We start from the raw sequence: 20,564 nt of genomic DNA on the forward strand, positions 1-20,564 counted from the left end.
CCATTTGTAAACGCTATAACTTTCACATAAACCAATTAATTTACAAGTATTGGGATTTTCTTTTAGCAAAGACGTCGCAGAATACATTTTGGCCTAAATTTATGATGAAATTAGATTTTTTAATTTTTTACTGGACATGTTTAGTAGCAAAAAGTCAAAAATATAGTTTTTTTCTCAAAATTGTCAGTCCTTTTTTTTTCATAGCGCAAACAGTCAAAAATGCACAGGCGATCAAATACCATCAAAAGAAAGCTCAATTGGTGGGAAAAAAATTACATTAATTTCATTTGGGTGCAGCATTGCATGCCTGCGCAATTGTCAGTTAACATAAAGCAGCGCCGTAATGCAGACCGCTTTTTTAACTACTTCCTGACTACCCTATAGCAGAAATACTGCTACAGGGCGGCACTATGCGCAAAATCATGTATAAATACGTGATTCACGCTCCTGTGGTTTTCACGCCCCTCCCAGATAGCGTCAGATTGCCCATCAGTACACCAGTAATCACATTTAACCCCTTGATTGCTAGGAACATGCTCATACACAATAAAACTCCATTGCTAGTATAGTGTCTGAATGGATCAATATCTTTGATCAGATCAGCACTATACCAGCATTCACATTAGTATAGTGTCACCAAATACACATCATTAGTGAGATCAGCCCCGGAACCTGGCAGCACCTGCGTCTAGCCCCTACGCTTACACCCCCCTTCTCCCCCAGCAAGTGCAGTGTCAGTGTTCGCAGAAGCAGGCCTGCCGGTAAATTTTGATGACTCTCATATGCAGGAGAGTGCCAGTACTAGTGCCGTTCTACCTTTTGGTGAACTGGTGAGCACCAGCGGCCTAGCACATCCTAGTCTTTCACATACCAGCACTGCAGTATCACTTGGTGATGTGGCGAGTCCCATAAGTGAAGTAGAAGCTCGTGCGGTGGCGAGCACAAGTATTGTCCCAAAACCACCAAGAATTCGCATACAGGCCCATAGAGCCCCTAGTATCCTTCCGGATGTGCTTGCAAATTCTGCAGCACCCGTACTTCCCCTATTCACTTCCCAATGCAGAATTCAGGTGGAAACAGCAACTTTAAACCAAACCCCCCCAAATGACCCCTTTTTGGAAAGTAGGCAACCAAAGGAATTTGAGGAGAAGCATGGTGAATATTTTGCAGATCTCGTTTGTTGTCACAAGTTTTTGGAAAATGAAGAAAGTAAACAAAAACTTATTTTTCTTTTCTTTTTTTATATTTCAAAACCTTGTGAGAAAAAATGAGATCTGCAAAATACTCACCATACCTCTTTTTAAATTCCTTGGGGTGTCTACTTTCCAAAAAGGGGTAATTTGGGGTGGTTTGGTGCTATCCTGGCATTTCAGAGCCTCCAAAACTGTGATAGGTAGTAAGGAAGTGAAATGAGGAAGTTACGCGCCTTCACACGTGGTATCCCCATACTCAGTAGAATTATTTTTATGACAGAAATGAGAAAATATTGTTTTTTTTTCAAAACATTTTTTATTTATAGCTCCAAAAATGAAAAGTGCACAGGTACTACCACTGAAAGAAAGCTCTATTTGTGTGAAAAAAAGAACGTACATTTAATTTATGTACCGTATTGCATTACCACGCAGTTGTCAGTTAAACTAGTGCAGCACTGTATAGCAAACAAATGGCAGAAATTGCAGTATTTATACCATAGTTTGTAGACGCTATAACATTCACACAACGCAATCAATATACACTTATTGGGATTTTTTTAACCAAAAACATGTAGCTGAATACATTTTGGCCTAAGTTTACTATATAATTTTTATAGCCGAAAGTAAAAAATATTGTTTTTCTTCAAAATTGTAGGTCTTTTTTTGTTTATAGTGCGAAAAATTAAAAGCACACAGGTGATCAAATGCCACCGAAAGAAAGCTCTATTGTGAAAAAAGGACGTAAATTTTGTTTGGGTGCAGCTTTGCATGACCGCGCAATTATCAGTTTAAATAGTGCAGCAACGAATAGCAAAAAGAGGCCTGGTCATTAAGGGAGGTAAATCCTAAGGATGGCAAGTGGTTAATGTCACTTTAAGCCATTGATTTCCTTACCTAAGTAGTTCCGTTTCCTATGTCATTGTTCTGTCTACAGCCTTGTCATTGGACAGTGAATCCATATTTATTTCTTCTGTACCGTGAGCATGGAGCTGACCGAAAGAGCAGAAGTGCTAAACCAGGAACCAGTGATCTGTCTAGAACAGGTGTTTGTATCACATTAGTAATTCACAGTACGGTAGCATATATTACTATATAGTACATACATATGTCCTATACTAAAATATATTGCAGAAATTCATCCATGTAGCAAAGCTTTGTCAGACATTGCCAACTGTGCAGGTATCTTATGAAATATTCTGAACCATAGAAATCTTGGTTTGATCACTGGACTGTGACATCCATGGGTAATATTCCGGCACCTTGTTCACTTTTCTCTTCTTCCTACAGTCTGCATCTCGCCCTCTGTGGGTAGATGTTTCCATGGCAACGTTATCCTCTATGCTTTTGAAATTACACTCTAAATTGTTAACCATGTAAGGTATGAGCAGAGCTCAGCTTTATTTAGTAACACCAATGGTTATAATGTACAAACATGTGTCTGAGTGTATGCACCTTCTCTATCATTTACTGTTATATACTCCTAAGTCATTTAACATATTCAAATGATATAAGATATGGTATTTAACTTGTACATACAAAAATGTAAATATTTGATAAGTTTTACTTTTTATATTTGTCCTTTTATAACTTTAGATCTTACACGCATCTATTGTATGAACAAAAACCAGTAAAATAGAACCATTTAAAATAGTATTTCATGTGTTTGTATGCTTATTTATGCACATATAAATATTGTTTTATGAATACATATTTACACTTGGAGAAAATGTAAAAATAAGAATGATAAGGATTGAATTAAGCATTGCCTACTGACGTATCTGAAAGGCTGTCACAGTCTTTGCTCCTTGCATGGTATTATCAGTAAATACAATCAGTCTACAATAGATCAATTCATAAATGATACATAATTAGAACTGGTAAATATATATTTTTATAAAAGTTAAATTGGCCTCTGATATAGATTCAAATGCAATGGTAGAATTAAAATAAATCAGTGGTAATATCTAGTGGAGTAAAATAAGACTTGCATCTGGTGACTAATAGCATAAGCAATCATGGCATGCCTTTTTGCTCGTAAGTATAGGTTCTCCAATTTCCCTTCTAAAGGTGGTGTAAGTGCATGCCCCCTACTTCTATCCCACGATGTAGTACTCATGACCTGAGAAAACCATTAGCAGGATTGGACTTTGCAAAATTGGTATGGGCATGTGTACAGGTTTGCAGTCATTGGCTCTCAGAAAGTTGCTATCTGCATATCCTTTTCAGGAGAAGTAAAGGTGGTACTGGAACTGCAGATAACTACAAAAAAGTTATTCACAAAATTCTGATTCACAGTCAGATATCACCATAGGTGTTCTGTAAGCTGAGGAGGGACCCATCAACGAAGCCTTCCTTGCACCATTGCAAACTGTAGAATGTACATTTCCAACAGTATTTGTGATAACATCAAGAGGTTAGCAACAGATTATTCACAAGTACTGACTTATGTCAATCTTACAAACCTATTGACTGGCAGATTATGAGAAGATCCATTGGCCATTTGGCGCACTCTTCTCACAAAGGAAGTTCTCAAGCAAAATGAGGTATGATATATGTAATGAAAAGGCTGATTTTTTTGCCATGGTTGGGAGGAACATATATGAAATTCAACATCACACTGTCAAAGTATGGAGAGACATGCCTTTGCAAAGGAGGAGGGGGGGTGCATTGAATGAATTTTCCAAAATGCTTGTAAACCAGCTACAATGTAATGCACACTATTTCCCATGTCTTTGGAACAACACAGTAAAAAGACAGTTGTCTGTCTTTGTCAGCTTCCTTGTTCTGTTAAAACTGTTATTTTTCAGGCTTTATCTCAAAATATATTTTGGCTACATGAATACTTTATATATTTTGTATGTATACTGACAACCTTATAAGTCCTTTATGTGAAATTATGAGGGGTGGTAAGCATGTCAGACCTGGAACTGTTTATAATTTAAAGCTGAGCTCCAACTAAAAGGGCAAATTCCCCTTTAAGGCCTTGGGGGAGGGAGCAGATACCTGGTTTTGTCTAGGCGATCAGAGCAGGAGTCCCCCCTGCAGTCTTCTGGGACACATCACAGGTCCCAGAACTGTGGGACCATTCACAAAGCACAGTGGGCACCCGGCTGTGAAGCCGCAACTTGTCACAAATGGTTGCCCACAGTTATAATTATTATGCAGGATTTATATAGCGCCAATAGTTTGCTCAGCGCTGTACATTATAATGGGAGACAGTACACGAGACAGTACAGTAACAATACGATTCAATACACGAGGGATACGAGGGCCCTGCTCCTTGGAGCTTACAATCTAGGAGGGAGGGGATAGTGGTACAGGAGGAAATAGCTGTGGGGGATGGAGTGGTAGGAAGAGTGGAGGAGTTCAGTAATTAGCTGAGGGCGGGGTAGGCTTCCCTAAAGAGATAGGTTTTCAGGGTGCGTCTAAAGGTGAGGAGAGTAGGTGATAGTCTGATGGATTGGGGTAGGGAGTTCCAGAGGATGGGGGAAGCCCTGGAGATGGGCATGGGAGGAGGAGACCAGGGAACTAGAGAGTAGGAGGTCTTGTGAGAAGCAGAGAGTACATTTTGGGTGGTATTTGGTTACCAGATCAGTGATATAGTTTGTGCCAGTATTATGAACAGCTTTATACGTCAATGTTAGCATTTTGAATTTTATCCGTTGGGCACTCGGAAGCCAGTGGAGGGATTGGCAGAGGGGGGTGGCGGATACGGAGCGGTATGTAAGGTGGATGAGTCTGGCCGCAGTATTCAAGATAGACTGAAGCGGGGATAGCCTGCAGTGAGGTAAGCCGATGAGGAGGGAGTAACAGTAGTCAAGGCGTGAAATAATAAGGGAGTGAATGAGTTACTTAGTGGTTTCCAGGCATTAGGAACGGACGTATTTTGGAGATGTTGCGGAGGTGAAGTCTAAATGAGTTTGTCAGCGATTGGGGCTGGAAGGACAGATTGGAGTCAAGGATGACACCTAGTACTCTGGCTTGAGGGGTGGGACTGACGGTGGTGTTGTTGGTCTTGATGGAGAAGTCAGGGGGGGGGGGGGGGGCGCGGGCTGGGAGGAAAACTAGGAGCTCAGTTTTGGAAAGATTTAGTTTGAGAAAGTGAAGTGACATCCAATCCGATATGTCGCTCAGTAGGCTTGTGATATGGGTGGAGACTGAAGGGGTGAGGTGAGGGGTAGAGAGATAGATTTGCATGTCGTCGGCATAGAGATGGTAGTTGAAGCCAGTTGGGATGCCAACCTGCGCCACACTGGAGGATTACAGCGGTGGGGGTGGATTGATGAGATGAAGTTTTCAACTAAAAGCAGAAGAATGAGCACAAAGGACACACCCTACTTATGTCCCATGTACTGATTTTTCTGTTCTTGATTTTAACTGCAGTTAGGCTTTATTCTGCATGTGGTAATGCAAAACACCAGGATGGAAGCTGAGAAAGTTCCTATTAGGATGAAAAGAGGTATAAAGTCTAGCATTTTCAAACTAAATGTGTAAATGTGCATCTCGATATGTAACAAATATAACATACAAAAATGTGGGCACCCCTGTTCAAATTGCACACTTTGTTGACTTATAAGTTATAACAATCCATGCATTGAACAAACTTAGTTTATATATTTCTACAATTCTCAGTTACTTTTTATTTTTTTAACTTTCATAACTAGAACAATTATTAAAACGTAAAATAATCTTGAAATGTAGATCAGTATTAGTGTGTAAATCAGTGAGCTAAGAATGAATTTCTGTGCCCACATCAGGGTCTTTAGGGGTTTCTTCTATCAACCTGTATTTAGTATACAGCCAGACACCCTGACACTGGCTATTTGGCCCAAGCCTGATGTCTGAGCCCCTTTTATGATAAAAAAAAGAGTTTGTTCCAGAGACCAACACAAAAACTCTCACTGCTGCAGGGTCTCTTTAGAAGGAGACCATCATGGTGAGTGACAGATGAGAGCCTGCTCTGAGGCAAAGCTCTGTCTGTTTATTTAGAAGAAAAGCAGCACAGAGGACAGCACTTGGGCTAATCTGGCAACTGCACTGAGGACAGCATCTGCATTCATCCTGGGTGGACTGCCTAGCATCTGTGGTCACTGTAAATACTTTGCTGGACCTAAAGTTCCATAACTGCTATATGCTGCTATATGGATACTAGGATTGCTGAGATTTGTAGTGCTATACCTGCTATATGCCGCTACTTGAGCACTGGGATCTGTAGTTCTATATCTGTTGTATGCTGTTACTTGAATGCTAGGACTGTTGTGACTTTGGGACCTGTGGCTGCTGCAGACTGCTATTTTAATACTGGAGTTGATGGGATTTGTAGTGCTCCAGGCATTGTGTAGGATTTACAGCTGTTCCCTAGACATGTGGTTGGATCACTGATGCTGAATTACCAGGGGGTGCTCCTGGACCTGTATTTTGTGAATTGTTGGAACGCTGACTCTTCCTTCTTGTATTTGTGCCTGATGTTACTGTCTTTCCTGCTCTGTTGTATACTAGACCCAACAAGAAATGGCCCTCTGTCAGGGCCAATGTAATTAGCCTTGGTGTGTGCGCTCTCTCTCTCTCTCGTTCACTACAGTGGTATCTGCAAATGTTTAGGCAGCATGTCTCTGTATTGCATATTGTCTTTTTGGTAGAAATGCAGCCTCCAGATGCTTTTTTTTTCTGACTAGCTAGCTGTCTGTCTATTCTTGCTTTAGGGGTTATTTCTCACTCTTTTACAAACAGAAATCGAGTATCTGGCTGCTCATCTCAATATAAATACAAGAAAATATGACCCTCTTTGGAACTTTAAAGTGTTCCTAAACCCAGGACCATATATTCTATATACCCGGTCTCCCACAGTACACAGAACATGGAAATGAAATTGTTTTAGTAAATATAAACTGCTAAATACCTTTTCTCATCAGCAGTATATAGCATTCTTTTGACTTCTATCAGTGTCTGGCTGAGCACTGGTTAAGGTTTGTAAGAGGAGTTTTCATTCTGCTCTGACTGTCCTATGAGGCTGTATAAATCCTGACCCTCTGTCTGGGCAGTGCTGATTGGACCTGTGCTGATCACATGCACCCTCCCAAATAAAAATAAAAAAAACTCTCCAGCCATATACACTAAACTGAGCATGTGCAGAGTGACTCCAAGAGCTCTGTAATATCAGCAGATGGATTGGGGACAGTGTAAGAAGGGGAGGATCAGAGAAGACAGGATCAAACAGGCTTTTTACACAATGCAAAGGATTAACCCCTTAGGTTCCACAGTGAGTATAACAAGCATGCTTTACTGCATAAACAGACTGATTTTACTGTTGTGGGTTTAGTAACACTTAATGCAGCTAACATAACATGACACATATATTCATAAGAAATTTTTTTTGTATATACTTTATTGTACAAAAATATTATTTAAAAATCCATTACAACTTAAAATCATACTGGTAACTGATAACTGTTCAAAAAATATAGTCCATTGAAGGGTTACAGCAATACAATGTTCCCAAAAAGCCCCAACGCATTTTAATAATTTCATTCCAAGATCTTCTTCAGGGGAGATGAAATCCAGGGGAATCTCTAAATGAACACATTTAAAGTTAAAGGCAAATCATTGTCATGCCATCAATAACAGTCATACAATCTCCATTTTCATACTTACAGAGCAGCAATTGGACAGTTGATGTGTATCAGAGCGGTCCTAAAAACTCTGGCGTTCAAAGTGGAATTGTATGTTCTGATATTTGATGGTGTGAGCAGTCAGGTGGACTTGAGTGATCACATGGACATCTCATAATAATGGCAGCAGAGGAGGAAAACATACAACCCTTCTAAATCTTTCTATAAAGTCATTATAAAAGAAAACATAGATATTAGAAACAGAACATCCTAAACGCAAACAATTTTACACCTATCAATACACGGAATACTGACCATATATAGGGTGGAACCAACAGGGAACGAGAACCCAAATATTCCTCTTTAAACAAAAATGGGTTGCACAAACTCCAACTGACTGGAAAATATCCCCAGTTACCTCATCTATAATAAATACAAAAAACAGAGCTATATAGATTTAATTATAACCAAAGAGAGAGATTTATATATGTGTATAAAAATTGGGCAGTATTTTAGTGAATACATACCATTATCTAAGGGAATAGGGGAGATGTTATCCAAGCCCCTAGGCAGCTGTCCATAAATGCCTCCCTCAATAAATCCACTTACTGTTGTAAAAATACATACAAAAAAAATTGAATTGAATCTTGAATTGAAATGATTGAAACGTGCTGGGTTTGGGAACATTGTATACCCTTCAAGGGACTATCTTTTTGGAACGGTTACTGGAGCTACCAATATGATTTTAAGTTGTAATGGTAATATTTTTTAATAATATTTTTGTACAATAAAGTATATACAAAAAAGAATTCTTACGAATTTATGTGTGATGTTATATCAGCTGCATTAAAGTCCCAAAGGGGGTCACATTTCCTTGTTTTTCTCACTCTTTTTTGCACATGCTTGTCTCTACCACAAAATCACCCAATCTGGTGTCAGCACTGATCTTGTCAGCACAGGGACATTTGTATTTAACGGCTAAGGAGCAGAAACTTTTGAACACACAGGCTACCAGAAAGGTAAATATATTCACTTTACTTTAGGATGGCTTCACACTGCCCTGGTGTGGTCTCTCTGCATTTGGGCAAAGCGCAGCTAAGCAGAGCTTTCCCATAGACTTCTATGATGTCCCGTGGTTTTAGAGCAGTTTCAGGAAGTTCAGAAAGTCTGTGCAAAAGTACAGCTAACCTGCACAAAAACCACAGATTAGCTGTGCTTTACAAAAGCACAACAGGGCAGTGTGAAGCCACCAGGTATGGGTTTTTATACAAAAGACCAAAAACGACATTTGCTTTAAAATGTGTCTTTCAAGTTAGTATAGTTTATTTTAGTTTGTGTTCTTTGTATTTGTTTTCCTTTTTTGAATTATTGTAATTTTTTTTTCACTGTGTGCTTTTTTCCTGTAAATATATATGTAAAAAATTAATCTTACGAAAGGCCAACTTTTTGGCACAAGAAAAGGTCCAGGGTAGTTAAAGTATATGTGAGCCTTCACCTTGCAAAACAATCAATTCAATTTAAAATACAAATGAAAGGCAAAACAGTTGTGTGTGGGGGTATATACTGTATATTTATTTATAAATACCCTCTTTTTTTAATAAGTGAGCATAAAACCTCTGTTCTCAGCTTGGAGAGGTGGGGGTAGCAAAACAGAAGTACAGTGATCTTCCCAGTGAATGGTTGTGTGTGTTTGTGAGGGGGGGGGGGAGTGTTAACACAAGTTTGGTCATTAGAGGACAGGTAGGCTGTTCTCTCAGCACAGCAAGAAAACTGACTGTACTGGGATGGATGAGCTTTCATGCCTAGCATGGTCAGTTTGCTAAAGAAAACAGGAGGATTGGCAGGAACACATGTTATTTCACACAAAGGAAGAAATGCAAAGAGAGCAGCATACTTTTTAACAAACGTATATGGCATGACAGAAACACGTCAAGAATATGAAATGTTGGGGTAAAATATTCTTTAAAAACATTTTCTGTAACCAGTGGTGTTTTCAGATTTTCTGCTGCCCTAGGCAACACAAAAATTTTTCGCCCCCCCCCCCCCCCAATGAGAGAGCGAGAGAGTCAATAAGTGTGTGTGTGTATATATGATTATCTTTCTTTCTCTTCTCCCCCCCCCTCTCTCTCTCTCCCCTCTCTCTCTCTTCCCTCTCTCTTCCCTCTCTCTCTCCCCTCTCTTCCCTCTCTGTCTCCCCCCTCTCTATCTCTTCCCCCTCTCTCCTCCCTCCCTCTCTCCCTCTTCCACTCTCCCCCCCTCTCTCCCTCTTCCCCTCTCCCCCCCTCTCTCTATTCCCTCTCCCCCCCCTCTCTCTTCCCCCCTCTCTCTTTACCCTCTCTCTCTATTCTCCCCCCTCCCCCCCTCTCCCCTCTCTCCTCCCCTCTCCCCTCTCTCCTCCTCTCTCTCTCCCCCCTCTCCTTCTCTCTCTTTCCTTCTCTCCCTCTCCTTCTCTCTCTCTCTCTCATCCCCCTCTCCCTTGTCCCTCTCTCTCTTTCCTCTATCTCTTTCCTTCTCCCTCTTCCTTCTCCCTCTCTCTTTTCCCTCTTTCTTCCCCCTCTCTCTTCCCTCTCTTCGTTTCTCAGATCGTGTGGGACTGCACACACACACCTGCACCAAGGGCTGCTGATCTCCGGGCAGCAGGAAGGAGGGGGGGGGAGGTGTCTGCAGCACCATACGATCTGTCAGTGCAGGGAGGGAGGCAGGAAGATCCCACAGAACACAGCACAGCTCACCTCCTCCGGGCTTTCTTCTCTCCCTGCTGCAGGCTGTCCCCTGGTCCTGGCTCTTCAGCTGCTGGAGGGAGAGGTACAGGAGCATCGCTCTGCAGCTGCCCTCCCCCACATCAATCCACCTGTTCTCCGGGCCACTGAAAGAGCACTGAAGGTACTCCTCTGATGGCGGCCCTGCATGGCTCTGTTCCCCGCTGCTGTGGTGCCGCCCCCCTAAAAATTGCTGCCTTAAGCAAACGCCTTGTTTGTCTCACGGTAGATACGCCCCTGTCTGTAACCCTCCTGATCTATTTAATGCCAAAAATAATGCCTTAATTTCCCCTTTCCTATTTACTCCAATGCTTTTCCCTGAAATTGCAAGGTTTTACCAGAATCTCATGATATCACTCATTACTATTAAAGATCTTATGCAAATGCTGACTGTTTAAATAGTTAGTATGTTAATATAGCCCAGACCAACCCCTGCCTCTTTATGGCAGTGCTCAGGCCTAGTAATATTTTGTGCAGACACTAAGCACTGGATTTCCCTTCCTCCTAGATTGTAAACTCTAATGAGCAGGGCCCTCTGTTTCCTCTTGTACCAAATTGTATTGTAACTGTCCAACCTTCATTGTCTACCTTTACTTTGTAAAGCGCTGCGCAAACTGTTGGCACTATATAAATCCTGTATAATAATAATTGTGGGAGGTGGAGGGAAGTGAACATTTGCTCATACCCAGGCTGCACTTTCTGACTCAAGTTCAAGTCAAACCAGGACTTTTACTTTTACAGGTATAAAAGGGATGCTAGCATGCAGTAGTAAGTGTGTTCTATTACTGAAGTTTCTTGTGAACGAAGGTGTAAAACCCGTGGATATCTACAGAAGACTTCAAACATAGTACGGTAATGAAACGCTCAGCTGCAGTAAGACATTTGAATGGTGTAAACATTTCAAAGATGGCCATACGTCCATCAGCGACAATCCCAGTCATGGTGGTTCCTAGCCCACAGCAGTCATTCCTGTGAACAGTTAGCATGTGGTAGAAATGCTGGATAATCGACCTGCATTTAACCTGTTGTGAAATTGCACAAGAGACAAATCTTTCTGTAGAAACGGTGAACACAATGATGACAAAGTGAAGCAGACTGTCCTAGGATGGTTCAGGGGTACTGAAAAACCTTTTTATGCCAAAGCTTTCCAGGTATTATTTAACTTGTTGCCGACCGCAGATAGCCGAATGACGGCTGCACTGCGGCCGGCCAGTTCTGAGTGGACGTCATATGACGTCCTCCCAGAACGCGCTCTCCTGCGCGCCCCAGGGGGCGCGCACCTGGCGATCTGCGTGATCGCTGTGTCCTACGGACACAGCTGATCACGTGATGTGGTAAAAGGCCAATCACAGCGGCTTTTTACCACGTGATCAGCGGTGTCCAATGACACGCTGATCAGAGGGAAATGCAAGTGCCGGTTCTTGGCTGCACTTTCCTCACGCTGTCAGATCGTGAGGAAAGTACTGCCGAGAACCGGCAGTTGTCAGAGCGAGGATCGGCACCGATCATCAGGGCCCACCCTTTGCAGCTATAACAACTTCAACTCTTCTGGGAAAGCTGTCTACAAGGTTTAGGAGTGTGTCTATGGAAATGTTTGACCATTCTTCCAGAAGCGCATTTGTGAGGTCAGGCACTGATGTCAGACGAGAAGGCCTGGCTCGCAGTCTCCGCTCTAATTCATTCTATAGATGTTCTATTGGGTTGAGGTCAGGACTCTGTGCAGGCCAGTCAAGTTCCTCCACCCCAAACTCGCTCATCCATGTCTTTATGGACCTTGCTTTGTGCACTGGTCATGGACAGCCAACAGTCATGTTGGGACAGGAAGGAGCCATCCCCAAACTGTTACCACAAAGTTTGAAGCATAAAATTCTCCAAAATGTCTTGGAATGCTGACACCTTAAGAGTTCCCTTAAATGGAACTAAAGGGCCAAGCCCAACCCCTGAAAAACAACCCCAAACCATAACCCCCCCACCCCACCAAACTTTACACTTAGCACAATGCAGTGAGGCAAGAATCGTTCTCCTGGCAACCGCCAAACCCAGACACGTCCATCAGATTGCCAGACAAAGAAACATGATTTGTTACTCCAGAGAACATGTCTCCACAGCTCTAGAGTCTAGTGGTGGCATGCTTTACACCACTGAATCCGACACTTTGCACTACACTTGGTGATGTAAGGCTTGGATGCAGCTGCCGTGGAATATTTAGTAGCAAGGACATTTCACGGATGGACTTATTGCACAGGTGGCAACCTATTATGGTACCACACCTGAATTCACTGAGCTCCTGAGAGCGACCCATTCTTTCACAAATGTTTGTAGAAGCAGTCTGCATGCCTAGATGCTTGATTTTATACACTTTATACATTTGTCATTATAGCAATATAGTGTATGTGTGTGTGTACATATATATGGTATGTAACCTTAAAATGTGTGAAATGCAAAAGGCTTTTCATTAAACATTTAGGACTTCAGTACTCTGGGAGTTTTAGACTGTGATGCTCCAAACCAGCCTTATCATCCAGAAAAATGGTATGCTTAGCTAAGCAAAAGAATAAGAGCTTATCATTCTTATGTTCCATGTTATCATTCTTCCACACGCAATGTTTATGGAACATTTTGTAGTGCACATTAATGGTGCAGCTTGCTGAGTCACACATAAAATTTCCTAATAATTGAAACACATTTAAATATAATAATAATGGGTCATGCTGAAAATAATAAAAAACAAACACATTCTTACTGAATGCATTTTACCCAAAAATGACATAGTTTACGATAATAAATGCGTTTCTATATTGTAACTTTTCAGTGCAATACCACAGAAGGGACCTTTGAGCACTCCCTTCAGCTTTATGCAATATTTGTATCCTCATTCTGATGTTGTTTATTGTGCAGTATGTTTGAAATAATATGTTCTAAGGCCTGGTTCACATATATGCGACTGCACGTGCTGTGGTCGTGGGGGCACGGCATTCCATTCATCTGAATGGGCTTCTGTGCCTGCGCTTTCTGAAAGAAAAAGGTCTTTGCACCTTTTTTTAAAATGCAGCAGCACAGAAAACGCATAGTGTTTTTGCATCATGCAATTTCTGTACTTGGAAATTGCACCCCCATGCAGTTTCCTTGCAGTACTGCATTTTGTGTGCACCTGCATGCGGGTGCAGGAATGTATGCGATTTACATGCTGTGTCACACCCGCATATGTGTGAACCTAGGTCTATGGCTCTTTCACACTAGGAATCGCACAAAAATCACACATGTGGTTTGGTGTGATCTAATTTCAGCCCATTTATATTGAATGGGCTCAGTCATACAGACCCCACTGAAAGTAATGCATGCGCTGCTTTCAGAAATGCACTGCACTGTATTTCTGTACGATGTCACCCAGTGCAAGCAAACGCACTGCATTTGTGACCTGAATTTGGGGTGTCATTAAAGTGACATTGCCACCTGCTGCAGATCAAGAATGCAGCTTGTTTTGAATGTAGGAAACCTGCACATAACATGTTGTGGTGAAAGGGGCCTAAATAAAAAAGTGTATTGCTTGTAAAGTGTTCGGTTTACTTCACTGGTGGATACCTAGTGCAAGGCTGCCACATGCAACACTAGAGAGAGCCAAGAGTTACATTCTGACTTAAGATATTATGCCATGGTTGGGTATCTTCCTCCACAAGAACATAATTCAGAATGCTTTTTTTTTAGGTTGGCAGAGATTAGCTACAGGTCATTGGAAACCTGTACTTACTTCTGTAATGTAAGTAAGTAATGGAGGCTGCCTTTCAGAGACACAACTTGAAGCTTGTGGGTCCTGATGTAAAAGTTGACCTTGGGGCCCCCCACTACAACCTGCCGCTTCCACCGTGTGCCAACATACTCAAAGTTATTTCAGATCTATATTTACATATTGAGAGGGCACTTCAAAAGATTTTGAAGAAGCTGTCCACATTTAGATATACCTCTCCAACTATTTTTAATACTTCTAAGCAGACTCCAGTGTAGAATGCAAAAATGTTTGCAAGAATTTATTACGACCTTTTATTTCCATCCCCCCAGTGAAATCATAAATCTCTCTCTCTTGTCCGTCTCTTTTTTTGTCTCTGTCTCTCTCTCTCTCGTCCTTCTCTTTTGCCGCCTCTGTCTCTCTCTCGTCCTTCTCTTTTGCTGTCTCTGTCTCTCTCTCTCGTCCTTCTCTTTTGCTGCCTCTGTCTCTCTCTCTCGTCCTTCTCTTTTGCTGTCTCTCTCTCTCACCCTTCTCTTTTGCTGTCTCTCTCTCTCGTCCTTTTCTTTTGCTGTCTTTGTCTCTCTCTCGTCCTTCTCTTTTGCTGTCTCTCTCTCTCTCATCCTTCTCTTTTGCTGTCTCTCTCTCTCTCGTCCTTCTCTTCTGCTGTCTCTGTCTCTCTCTCGTCCTTCTCTTCTGCTGTCTCTGTCTCTCTCTCGTCCTTCTCTTTTGCTGTCTCTGTCTCTCATCCTTCTCTTTTGCTGCCTCTGTCTCTCTCTCTCATCCTTCTCTTTTGCTGTCTCTGTCTCTCTCGTCCTTCTCTGATGCCTGTCTGTCTCTCTCGTCCTTCTCTTTTGCTGTCTCTGTCTCTCTCTCGTCCTTCTCTTTTGCTGTCTCTGTCTCTCTCTCGTCCTTCTCTTTTGCTGTCTCTGTCTCTCGTCCTTCTCTTTTGCTGTCTCTGTCTCTCTCTCTCTCTCGTCCTCTATTGCTGTCTCTGTCTCTCTCTCTCTCGTCCTTCTCTTTTGCTGTCTCTGTCTCTCTCGTCCTTCTCTTTTGCTGTCTTTGTCTCTCTCTCGTCCTTCTCTTTTGCTGTCTCTGTCTCTCTCTCTCTCTCGTCCTTCTCTTTTGCTGTCTCGGTCTCTCTCTCTCGTCCTTCTCTTTTGCTGTCTGTCTCTCTCTCTCTCGTCCTTCTCTTTTGCTGTCTCTCTCTCATCCTTCTCTTTTGCTGTCTCTCTCTCATCCTTCTCTTTTGCTGTCTCTCTCTCTCGTCCTTCTCTTTTGCTGTCTCTCTCTCTCTCGTCCTTCTCTTTTGCTGTCTCCGTCTCTCTCTCTAGTCCTTCTCTTTTGCTGTCTCTGTCTTTCTCTCATCCTTCTCTTTTGCTGTCTCTGTCTTTCTGTCATCCTTCTCTTTTGCTGTCTCTGTCTTTCTCTCATCCTTCTCTTTTGCTGTCTCTGTCTCTCTCTCTCGTCCTTCTCTTTTGCTGTCTCTGTCTCTCTCTCTCGTCCTTCTCTTTTGCCGTCTCTGTCTCTCTCTCTCGTCCTTCTCTTTTGCTGTCTCTGTCTTTCTCTCGTCCTTCTCTTTTGCTGTCTCTGTCTTTCTGTCATCCTTCTCTTTTGCTGTCTCTGTCTTTCTCTCATCCTTCTCTTTTGCTGTCTCTGTCTCTCTCTCTCGTCCTTCTCTTTTGCTGTCTCTGTCTCTCTCTCTCGTCCTTCTCTTTTGCTGTCTCTGTCTCTCTCTCTCGTCCTTCTCTTTTGCTGTCTCTGTCTCTCTCTCTCGTCCTTCTATTTTGCTGTCTCTGTCTCGTCGTTCTCTTTTGCTGTCGCTGTTTCTCTCTCTCGTCCTCTTTTGCTGTCTCTCTCTCGTCCTTCTCTTTTGCTGTCTCGGTCTCTCTCTCTCATCGTTCTCTTTTGCTGTCTCGGTCTCTCTCTCTCTCTCGTCCTTCTCTTTTGCTGTCTCTCTCTCTCGTCCTTCTCTTTTGCTGACTCTGTCTCTCTCTCTCATCCTTCTCTTTTGCTGTCTCTATCTCTTAAATTCTCAAACTTTACTTTTATCTCATTCTCTCTTTTCATCTTTCTCTTTTTCTCTTTCCATTTCTCTCTCTCCCCTTCTCTTTCTCATTTTCACTTTCCCCCTTTTTCATCTTCATTCACCCTAGGTTCACACCTAAGCGTTTTTCTATAGCGTTTTTCAGAAACGCAGTGCAGTCCATTTAACATGATTTCCTATTGGACATGTTCACACCTGTGCGTTTTCACCCAGTGCATTTTTTGTAAAGGATTAGGGACTTTTTTGAATGCAAAAAGTTGCGTTTTTGATTCTATAGACTTCAATGAAAGCGCTGCAGAAAAGCATGTATTGTGTTTTTGCTGCGTTTTTTATGCATTTTGCATTTGAAATCTGCCTAGCAACAAGAAGAATTTAAAAACTGAAAAAAAAAACAGCAAAATTGTGCAGTGCGATCCCAGCGCATTCATTTTTAACAGGCAGAAATTGCATGCACTACTGTTTAAAATGCACTGCAACAAAAGTACTATGTGATCTGGTGTGGACAAACACACTGAGCTTGTGACCTGATGATATACAGTATAGGAGAAATCTGCTTCTGCTTTAAAGAATGGGAGCACAGTAGCTAAATGGTTAGCACTTCCACCTGGCAGTTCAAATCCCAACCACAGCACCACCTGCCTGGAGTTTGCATGTGTCTGTGTGGGCTTCCTCCAGGCACTCTGGTTTCCTCCCACACTCCAAAGACATGCTAGTAGGTTGATTGGATCCTGTCTAAATTGGCCCTACTATATGTATGAATGTAAGTTAGGGATCTTAGATTGTATGCTCCTTGAGGATTAGAAATTTATGTGAATGTACAATATATATGTAAAGTGCTGCGTAAATTGATGGCACTATATAAGTACATAAAATAATATAACAGGAGTTGACAGGCAGTCCCTAGGGCTCCCTGGAGCAGGGACCAGGTCACAAATGCAACTTCTGCAACCCCTAATGTTATGCCATTGATGTGTTTTTCTAAATAAAAGCAGCACAAATACCTGAATAAGACTTGCTATAGTTCCTGTACAGCAGTGGTCAGACAGAGAAGGGAAGTAGCAGTGCAGGGAGGCAATCAGTTATGTTCTGGAAAGAGGCATGCTGATAGGAGGAGAGAACAGAGTTAGAGAAAAGCTAATCGGTTTTCTGCTTCTCCTTCATTGTCCAGTTACAGGCTGGGGATGGGGAGGAATACTTTAAGTGTTGGCTGCAAGAGAAATAAAAAACACGGGCCTCTTGCTAGACAGGGCTGTACTGTGCGAAGGAGCTGTGTAAATGTTAGAAGTGGATGAACAGAAATACACAGCCTATGGCAGGTTTAACAACTCCCATATATGTATTTCATCTGTGTATTTAGCTGTTTGCCAGGAGTTCATCTTTAATAGTTATGCAAGGAGGCTGATTCTGGGTTCACACTGATGCGGTGAGGAATTTGCAGCGTTTTCTGTGCGAATTCCGCACCGCATCAGAAACGCACTCCATTCATGCGAACCACTGCAGGTGTGTAAGTTAAGTTAACAACACCCCGAAATCAGTCCGCAAAATGCGGTGTGATGTGCAGAATCGGATCGCATGGGTGTGAATACTCATGCGATCCGATTCTAATGCGGACCAAAAAAAAGGGTCCTGTACCTTTTTGGTGCAAATGCGGTGCAATTGGAGCCATACAAAATGTATGGCTCCAGTCGCACTTCACAGAATTCACATGTGATTTGTACAGAAATGTGGTGCGGTTCCTGCACAAATCACCCAGGGGCATATCTACCGCGCGGCAAACAATGCATTTGCCTAGGGCAGCAATTTTTACGGGAGCGGCACCACCCCCCGGAAGAAGGTACCTGTTGAGCAGCGGCAGACAGAGACATGCAGGGCCGCCATCAGAGGAGTCGCACTGGTACTCTTCTAGTGGCCCGGACAGCAAGAGGATCGATGTGGGGGAGAGCAGTTGCAGAGCGATGCTTGTGTATCTCTCCCTCCAGCAGCTGATGAGCCAGGAGCAGGGGACAGCCTGCAGCGGGGAGAGAAGAGGTGGAGATGAAAGAGCCCGGAGGAGGTGAGCTGTGTTGTGCTCTGTGGGATCTCCCCCCTGTCATCCATGCACTGATAGATTGTATGACACTGCACACACCTCCCCCCCTTCCTGCTGCCTGGAGATCAGTAGCCCTTGGAGGAGGGGTGGGTGTGTGTGTATGTATCATACAGTGTTGTGTGCAGTCCCATATGATCTGAGAGAGAGGGGGGAAGGGAGGAAGAGGAGGGAGAGAGGAGAGAGAGAGAAGGGAGAAGAAAGAGAGAGGAGGGAGAGAGAGGGGGGGGAGACAGGGAGGGGAGGGGGGGAGAGAGGAGGAAGAAAGAGGGAGAGGGGGGAGAGAGATGGGGGAGAGAAGGAAGAGGGGGGAGAGAGAGGGGTGAAGAGAGAGAGGGCGTAGAGAGGGGGAGAGGGGGGGGGAGGGGGGAGAGGGGTGAGAGAGAGTATAATTATAAATTTTTTCAAATAAGTGGGGTTTTTTTTTTCATAAATTTAGGGCAAAATGTATACTGCTATACTGCTACATAGCTTTGCTAAAAAAAACCCAAATCAGAGTATATTATTTAATCTGTGTAAAAGTTAGTCTACAAGCATTGGTACATATCATTGAAAATTGATCAATCCTGGTGTACTGATGACTTATCTCATTTCTTGAGGCTCTAAAATGCCAGGACAGTACAAATACCCACCAAATGATCCCTTTTTGGAAAGTAGACAGTCCAAGATATTTAGTAAGAGGCATGGAGAGTTTTTTGAAGTTGAAATGTTTTCTCACAATTCTTTAGAAAACAAAGAAATTAAACAATGTGGTTTTTTTTTCCACAAAATTGTCATTTTAACAAATTATTTCTCACACACGGCATCAGCATACTTGCAATGACACCCCAAAATTCATTCTGCTACTCTTCCTCCATGTGGAGATACCACATGTGTGAGACTTTTTCACAGCCTAGCCACATAGAGAAGCCCAACATCCTAGGAGCATCGTTCTAGGGACATACAGTAAATTACACTTCTAATTTCCTGACTACCCATCACACTTTTGAAGGCCCTGGAGCACCAGGACAGCAGAAATACCCACAAAATTTTGGAAACAAACACCCCCAACGTATATTCTATGAGGCATATTGAGTATTTTGAACATGTCATTTTTTTCCACAAGTTTTTGGAAAATGTGGAAAGAAAATGAAAATTTTTTGATAACTTTATAAGATACTTCTAACACAGAGCATGGACATACCAAGAATTACACCCCAAAATACATTCTGCTACTCCTCCTGAGTATGGTGATAACACGTGTGAGACTTTTTCAAAGTCTAGCCACATAGAGAGGCCCAATATCGCCCAACATCCAAGGAGCGCCTGCAGGCCTTCTAGGCACATGATAGGCTGCACTGATGGCTGCAGTGAAAGGTACACTGATAGGCTGCACTGATGGGCTGCTGTGACAGGTACACTAATTAGGGCTGCACTGATTGCTGAAGCTGTAACATGCAAACAGACAGGCTGCACTGATGGGTGTTTTGTGACAGGTACACTGACAGGCTGCACTTATAGGTGTTTTGTGACAGGTACACTGAATGGCTGCACTGATGGCTGCTGATGTAACAGGTACTCTTTTATTACAGGGTTGATCAGGCAATCGGCACAGTACTGAAGGGGTTAAAGCAGTAACCCACTGTTCCTGTGTTTTCCTCCTCACAAAAGATCTGTGTGTGAGAGAAGAAGCCAGTAACAGTGAATTACTGCTGTTTGTTGAAATGATGTGATTGGCTCTGATTGGACACAGCCGATCATGTGGTAAAGAGCTGCTGTCATTGGCTCCTTACTCTGATCAGTGATGTGCTGTGTCCAAGGGCCACCTGGGAAGAGGTTAAAGTAAACACTACATTAAGGCTGCATTCACACCTGAGCAAAGTGTAAACAGGCATATTATAGGCATTTAACATATTGTGTATTCAAGCTTCAGGCTTTTTGTTTTAGGCAATGGAAGTCACTAGGGGAGGAGATCAGATAATATAGGCTAAAATTTTGCTTGTTGAGCGTTTTTGAGCTTCGAGCTACAAGCTACAAAATGCTCAAGTGTGAACGGGGCCTAAGGTATTACACTTAAAAACAAAAATTTTATATATTGCAGCTTAAAAATTCTTGTTCTTTTTTCAGGCTTTTCCCCTTATTTTCACCTGGTGATCCAGCCATTAAAGCTG

At 42.5% G+C, this 20,564-nt stretch overlaps 1 protein-coding gene and 1 long non-coding RNA gene across 2 annotated transcripts in view; one reads left to right on the plus strand and one right to left on the minus strand.

The window, feature by feature from the left end:
- GRIN2B (glutamate ionotropic receptor NMDA type subunit 2B) overlaps positions 1-20,564 on the plus strand; it is a 942,931-nt gene that overhangs the window by 635,072 nt on the left and 287,295 nt on the right. The window lies entirely within an intron of this gene.
- LOC149454172 (uncharacterized) lies at positions 7,617-8,760 on the minus strand. The gene is made up of 4 exons (XR_016314357.1): positions 8,329-8,760; positions 8,117-8,224; positions 7,845-8,023; positions 7,617-7,762 (listed from the first exon to the last, which is right to left on the minus strand). It is a non-coding gene; the product is annotated as an uncharacterized LOC149454172 (long non-coding RNA).

This window comes from Staurois parvus, unplaced genomic scaffold, assembly GCF_062004578.1.
Source record: "Staurois parvus isolate SC_StPar_1 unplaced genomic scaffold, SC_StPar_1.0 ptg000436l, whole genome shotgun sequence".
Lineage (NCBI taxonomy): Eukaryota > Metazoa > Chordata > Amphibia > Anura > Ranidae > Staurois > Staurois parvus.